This window comes from Haliotis rufescens, unplaced genomic scaffold (genome assembly GCF_023055435.1).
Source record: "Haliotis rufescens isolate VD_foot unplaced genomic scaffold, xgHalRufe1.0.p SCAF_50, whole genome shotgun sequence".
In the NCBI taxonomy this organism is placed as follows: domain Eukaryota; kingdom Metazoa; phylum Mollusca; class Gastropoda; order Lepetellida; family Haliotidae; genus Haliotis; species Haliotis rufescens.
This window is the reverse complement of record NW_025964224.1, coordinates 1,944,777-1,952,276: the sequence shown is the minus strand read 5'-3', so window position 1 is coordinate 1,952,276 and position 7,500 is coordinate 1,944,777. Positions and strand designations below refer to the sequence as shown.

General features: G+C 42.3%; 1 protein-coding gene across 5 annotated transcripts in view; it reads left to right on the top strand.

Annotated features, from left to right (window-relative positions):
* The window catches only part of LOC124151359, a 29,553-nt gene that overhangs the window by 4,590 nt on the left and 17,463 nt on the right, over window positions 1–7,500 (top strand). For 2 of the 5 annotated variants that reach the window (XM_048384774.1, XM_048384775.1), the window contains exon 2: window positions 1,338–1,420. The exons of 1 other annotated variant lie outside the window; for it this stretch is intronic. The gene's annotated coding sequence lies outside the window, so the exon portion shown is untranslated. Of the gene's footprint in view, window positions 1–1,175; window positions 1,421–5,452; window positions 5,531–7,500 lie in introns of those variants that run through there. 2 more of the 5 variants (XM_048384773.1, XM_048384777.1) reach the window with 2 other exon arrangements.

Below are 7,500 nucleotides of genomic sequence, written 5' to 3'. Positions count from 1 at the left end.
CGTGATATTACTGGAATATTGCTAAAAGCGGCGTAAAACCATACTCACTCACTCACTATTGTTGCATCACAAGCATCTAGACGGGTCTGTTCCTGAGGGACAACTCTACGAAAATAAACTGCTCACAGAACAGTTGTAACATCCACACGTGTCTGGGTGTCCTCTGGTCATGTGTTATAATGTTGTTGGGGTTTTAAGGAAATACGTATACTAATCAACCTTCAAGACTTTCCTCATCTAAGGGTTGTGCAATTTGTAAGACTTTGTTGTATCCAAGATTTAATCCTAGACACAAACAGTTTGCAATTGTGTCCCTGCATAGCGCACAGAGTGTTTCAAGACCCGAGAGCCTGTGAAACCTCAAGACTTTCCTCATCTAAGGGTTGTGTAATTTGTAAGACTTTGTTGTATCCAAGATTTAATCCTAGACACAAACAGTTTGCAATTGTGTCCCTGCATAGCGCACAGAGTGTTTCAAGACCCGAGAGCCTGTGAAACCTCAAGACTTTCCTCATCTAAGGGTTGTGTAATTTGTAAGACTATGTTGTATACAAGATTTAATCCTAGACACAAACAGTTTGCAATTGTGTCCCTGCATAGCGCACAGAGTGTTTCAAGACCCGAGAGCCTGTGAAACCTCAAGACTTTCCTCATCTAAGGGTTGTGTAATTTGTAAGACTTTGTTGTATCCAAGATTTAATCCTAGACACAAACAGTTTGCAATTGTGTCCCTGCATAGCGCACAGAGTGTTTCAAGACCCGAGAGCCTGTGAAACCTCAAGACTTTCCTCATCTAAGGGTTGTGTAATTTGTAAGACTTTGTTGTATCCAAGATTTAATCCTAGACACAAACAGTTTGCAATTGTGTCCCTGCATAGCGCACAGAGTGTTTCAAGACCCGAGAGCCTGTGAAACCTCAAGACTTTCCTCATCTAAGGGTTGTGTAATTTGTAAGACTTTGTTGTATCCAAGATTTAATCCTAGACACAAACAGTTTGCAATTGTGTCCCTGCATAGCGCACAGAGTGTTTCAAGACCCGAGAGCCTGTGAAACCTCAAGACTTTCCTCATCTAAGGGTTGTGTAATTTGTAAGACTTTGTTGTATCCAAGATTTAATCCTAGACACAAACAGTTTGTGTCCCTGCATCGCGCACAGAGTGTTTCAAGACACGAGCGTCTGTGATATGTTGTCAGTAAACACACAATAAAAACACCATGTCTCGCTCATCGATTTCCCACCCGCCAGAGGAGATCGAGCGTCGCCTCAACGAACACTGTATCACCGGGTTGTTCGTGTGACGCAATCATCCTGAATAAGGATCTATGCCTCTTTCAGATCCAGTGCTAGACACTGACCACAAGCCCAACAGATGTGCTGCCGGTGTGACAGAATGGAATACAGCATGAAGACAGGATAAGGTATGGGACTTAAATATGATCGAACTACTATTCCCTGCTGTAGTTAACGTGGACAGGTACTAGTGGGCTATACGGTTCAGGCTAAACAGGCGTCTTATATTATTTATTTGTTGAAATCCAAACAGTTCAAAATACCATTGTCACAATGAACCGACATGGGGCTTGGTACTCCTGGTATCGGTGCGGACGTTGGTATAATAGTTTAACACTAAGGCAGTTCCGAGTCAACAGTTTAATGTTTTAATATTGCAGGTGCGACGGTCTCATTTATGTATGTTGATTCACGGCGAAACTTTAGGCACTTTGACTGCACGTGTTATCCGTTGATTCCTGGTACAACTTTCGACCCTGTGACAGCACGTGTTTTCTGTTGATTCATGGTGAAACTTTATACCCTGTAACAGCACGTGTTATCAGTTGATTCATGGTAAAACTTTAGACCCTGTGACGGCACGTGTTATCTGTTGATTCATGGTGAAACGTTAGACCCTGTGACAGCACGTGTTATCTGTTGATTCATGGTGAAACGTTAGACCCTGTGACAGCACGTGTTATCTGTTGATTCATGGTGAAACTTTATACCCTGTAACAGCACGTGTTATCAGTTGATTCATGGTAAAACTTTAGACCCTGTAACGGCACGTATTATCTGTTGATTCATGGTCAAATTTTATACCCTGTAACAGCACGTGTTATCTGTTGATTCCTGGTAAAACTGTAGACCCTGTAACAGCACGTGTTATCTGTTGATTCATGGTAAAATTTTAGAACCTGTAACAGCACGTGATATCTGTTGATTCATAGTACAACTTTAGACCCTGTGACGGCACGTGTTATCTGTTGAATCATGGTAGAACTTTAGACCCTGTGACGGCACGTGTTATCTGTTGATTCACGGTGAAACTTAAGACCCTGTGACGGCACGTGTTATCTGTTGATTCATGGTGAAACTTTAGACCGTGTGACGGCACGTGTTATCAGTTAATTCATGGTAAAACTTTATACACTGTAACCGCACGTGTTATCTGTTGATTCATGGTAAAATTTTATACCCTGTAACAGCACGTGTTATCTGTTGATTCATGGTAGAACTTTAGACCCTGTGACAGCACGTGTTATCTGTTGATTCATGGTGAAACGTTAGACCCTGTGACAGCACGTGTTATCTGTTGATTCATGGTGAAACTTTATACCCTGTAACAGCACATGTTATCAGTTGATTCATTGTAAAATTTTAGAACCTGTAACAGCACGTGATATCTGTTGATTCATAGTACAACTTTAGACCCTGTGACGGCACGTGTTATCTGTTGATCCATGGTAAAACTTTAGACCCTGTAACGGCACGTGTTATCTGTTGATTCATGGTGAAACTTAAGACCCTGTGACGGCACGTGTTATCTGTTGATTCATGGTGAAACTTTAGACCGTGTGACGGCACGTGTTATCAGTTAATTCATGGTAAAACTTTATACACTGTAACCGCACGTGTTATCTGTTGATTCATGGTAAAACTTTATACCCTGTGACGGCACGTGTTATATGTTGATTCATTGTAAAACTTTATACCCTGTAACAGCACGTGTTATCTGTTGATTCATGGCAAGACATATTTGTTGAATTACCACGAACTGTTAGACACTTTGACCGCACGTGTTATCTGTTAATTCAATGCGATAATTTAGACTCTTTGACAACACGTGTTTGGTTTAGATTGGACTTGGACTGGATTGAACCGTAGGTTTTTGTTGGATTCATATATATATATATGCTAGTGAGAGATGCAGGTGTTCGCCTACGTGCTTCCAAGTGCCTCCAAGTGCTTCCAAGTGCTTCCAAGTGCTTCCAAGTTTGTGCTTGTAACAGTTTATGTTGTACAATTTATAGTGGTCCTTGGACTGTGAGTGCCCCACCAGAGAGATGATGCTCGATCAGCTTTAATGAACAGCTGATGTAGTGGTGTGTCAAATTCGTTGTTAAATTTATTTCAAAATGAATACTGAAGATACCTTCGAACAAGTATCATGAATAATCATTTTTTAATCCAGCGTAAATGAATCTCTCGTTACAAAATGGCTGCTAAATTCAAGTCAGTGTTTTATGCGGTGATTCGTTAAGTGCTAGCATATCCCTCCTGTCACGTGGAGAGGTATAGCAGGTGCCCCTTGAGTATGCCATAAAGACAGGAGCTACTTTTTACCCACCGTCGTCAATGACGCCCTACACCCACGGCCGTGTTCCGCTATCCACGGCCCGGATTGGGGTTAAGCCTCGCCGATCACTGAGACGATAATGGTTTATTTATTTGTATATGTAATGGGCAACTCCAGGTTTATTTACAATAGATCCGGTAGTCGACTAACACTTGAAGGTATGCATACTCACGAGGAGAGCCCGTCTTGCTGACAGAAAAACGACGTAAGGATTATTAGGTATGGCCTGGTATCCGACTGGGATCGCTGTGGTATTGGGAGTAGTGGTAATACGCGTCGATTGCGTCCCTTAGTCATGTCAGGATCCAAAGATAGCCTATTTGATTAACCTTAACATCTATAGGGAGAGAACATGAAATACACCGTCTCACTTACCTGTCGAGGCAACACACTATCTCACTCACCTGTAGGGACAATACACCGTCTCACTTACCTGTCGAGGCAACACACTATCTCACTCATCTGTAGGGACAATACACCGTCTCACTTACCTGTAGGGACAATACACCGTCTCACTCACCTGTCGAGGCAACACACTATCTCACTCACCTGTAGGGACAATACACCGTCTCACTCACCTGTCGAGGCAACACACTATCTCACTCATCTGTAGGGACAATACACCGTCTCACTTACCTGTAGGGACAATACACCGTCTCACTCACCTGTCGAGGCAACACACTATCTCACTCACCTGTAGGGACACTACACCGTCTCACTTGCCTGTCGAGGCAATACACCATCTCACTCACCTGCAGGGACAATACACCATCTCACTTACCTGTAGGGACAATACACCGTCTCACTCACCTGTCGAGGCAAAACACCATCTCACTCACCTGAGGGACAATACGCTGTCTCATTTACCTGTAGGGACAATACACCGCCTCTTTACCTGTAGGGACAATACACCGTCTCATTTACCTGTAGGGACAATACACCGTTTTCACTTACCTGTAGAGACAATACACCGTCTCATTTACCTGTAGAGACAATACACCGTCTCATTTACCTGTAGAGACAATACACCGTCTCATTTACCAGTAGAGACAATACACCGTCTCACTTACCTGTAGGGACAATACACCGTCTCATTTACCTGTAGGGACAATACACTGTCTCATTTACCTGTAGGGACAATACACCGTCTCATTTACCTGTAGGGACAATACACCGTCTCATTTACCTGTAGGGACAATACACCATATCACTTACCTGAGGGACAATACACCGTCTCATTTACCTGTAGGGACAATACACCATCTCACTCACCTGTAGGGACAATACGCTGTCTCACTGGATTGTTTGTATGTAAAATACATCTCTTTTTGCGAACAATTTAACTGACCTAGTTTCTAAACGTTTGTCAGTCGGTACAAAGCACATTGAATATTTGTGAAAGGGAAACTACGCATGTGGTTGTTGATGGATTTATAATACAGTATGTAGTGGGTCAGAGGACACGTATAAGAATCAAGTACAGAGGGGTTCAAAGGCTGGCGTCAGGGAAGAGTTCGGCCTGGGTTGAAAGGGGGCGGTGCGCTTGAACGTTTACGTACCACGTAAGTCATCTCGCGTCGCACTTTGAAAGACAGGCATTTATACTTTATGGCATGAATTAGTTTTGGGGCGTGTAACGGATATTAATCGTGAATCCAGAGCGTTATCGGTATAACTGATGACCGAGGTACCCTCTCTTCCAAGCCATTACATCTATTTGTATTACAGAAGCTCAAAGCGCTATACATGGGCGAGTGAGACGTAGTTCCCGAGGCGTCTGAATGCATTGTCAGCGGACATATTGCCACCGGACTGTGGTTCTTCTGCTTTAATACCTCACCCGTAGCTGGTCCTCGCACATCACGGATCAGTGGACTGTGTTGGGCTGTGTGGTTTGGTATTGTCATGTTGTGTCTTGCTGTGTTGTGCTGTGTGGTTTGGTATTGTCATGTTTTGTGTCTTGCTGTGTTGTGCTGTGTGGTTTGGTATTGTCATGTTGTGTCTTGCTGTGTTGTGCTGTGTGGTTTGGTATTGTCATGTTTTGTGTCTTGCTGTGTTTTGCAGTGTGATTTGGTGCTGGTTGTGTGGTTTGGTGCGTCTTGGCGTTGTGCAGTATGTTTTGGTGTTGTGTTCTGTGGCTAGGTGATGTGCAGTGTGTTTTGTTGTGGTTTGTTGTGGCTTGGTGATGTGTAGTGTGGTTTGTTGTGGCTTGGTTTTGTGTAGTGTGTGCAATGTAGGGACATGTTACGTAAATATAATGGGCAGTGTGGAAACAGGTAACATAAATATAATGTGTAATGTAGGGACAGGTTACATAAATATAATGTGTAATGTACGGACAGGTTACATAAATATAATGTGTAATGTACGGACAGGTTACATAAATATCATGTGCAATGTAGGGACAGGTTGCATAAATATAATGTGTAATGTAGGGACAGGTTACATAAATATAATGTGTAATGTAGGGACAGGTTACATAAATATAATGTGTAATGTACGGACAGGTTACATAAATATAATGTGTAATGTAGGGACAGGTTACATAAATATAATGTGTAATGTACGGACAGGTTACATAAATATCATGTGCAATGTAGGGACAGGTTGCATAAATATAATGTGTAATGTAGGGACAGGTTACATAAATATAATGTGTAATGTAGGGACAGGTTACATAAATATAATGTGTAATGTACGGACAGGTTACATAAATATAATGTGTAATGTAGGGACAGGTTACATAAATATAATGTGTAATGTACGGACAGGTTACATAAATATCATGTGCAATGTAGGGACAGGTTACATAAATATCATGTGTAATGTAGGGACAGGTTACATAAATATAATGTGTAATGTAGGGACAGGTTACATAAATATAATGTGTAATGTAGGGACAGGTTACATAAATATAATGTGTAATGTACGGACAGGTTACATAAATATCATGTGCAATGTAGGGACAGGTTGCATAAATATAATGTGCAATGTAGGGACAGGTTACATAAATATAATGTGCAGTGTTGGGACAGGTTACATAAATATAATGTGCAATGTAGGAACAGGTTACATAAATATCATGTGTAATGTAGGGACAGGTTACATAAATATAATGTGTAATGTACGAACAGGTTACATAAATATAATGTGCAGTGTTGGGACAGGTTACATAAATATAATGTGCAATGTAGGAACAGGTTACATAAATATATTGTACAATGTAGGGACAGGTTGCATAAATATAATGTGCAATGTACGGCAGGTTACATAAATATTACTTGCAATGTACGGACAGGTTACATAAATATAATGTACATTGTTCGCACTGGTCACATAAATATAATGTGAAATGCACGGATGGGTTACATAAATATAACTTGCAATGTCAATTTAACATCTGATATTCAAACCTTATGATGCGACATATTCATCCTTATATAAGTTGGTGTTCACATACCACACCAAGCAGACGTGTACGCAGTCGCTGATGACACAGGCAGTTGCTTCGGGACACTCTCCCACACCAAGCAGACGCGTACGCAGTCGCTGATGACACAGGAAGTTGCTTCGGGACACTCTCCCACACCAAGCAGACGCGTACGCAGTCGCTGATGACACAGGAAGTTGCTTCGGGACACTCTCCCACACCAAGCAGACGCGTACGCAGTCGCTGATGACACAGGAAGTTGCTTCGGGACACTCTCCCACACCAAGCAGACGCGTACGCAGTCGCTGATGACAAAGGAAGTTGCTTCGGGACACTCTCCCACACCAAGCAGACGTGTACGCAGTCGCTGATGACACAGGCAGTTGCTTCGGGACACTCTCCCACACCAAGCAGACGCGTACGCAGTCGCTGATGAC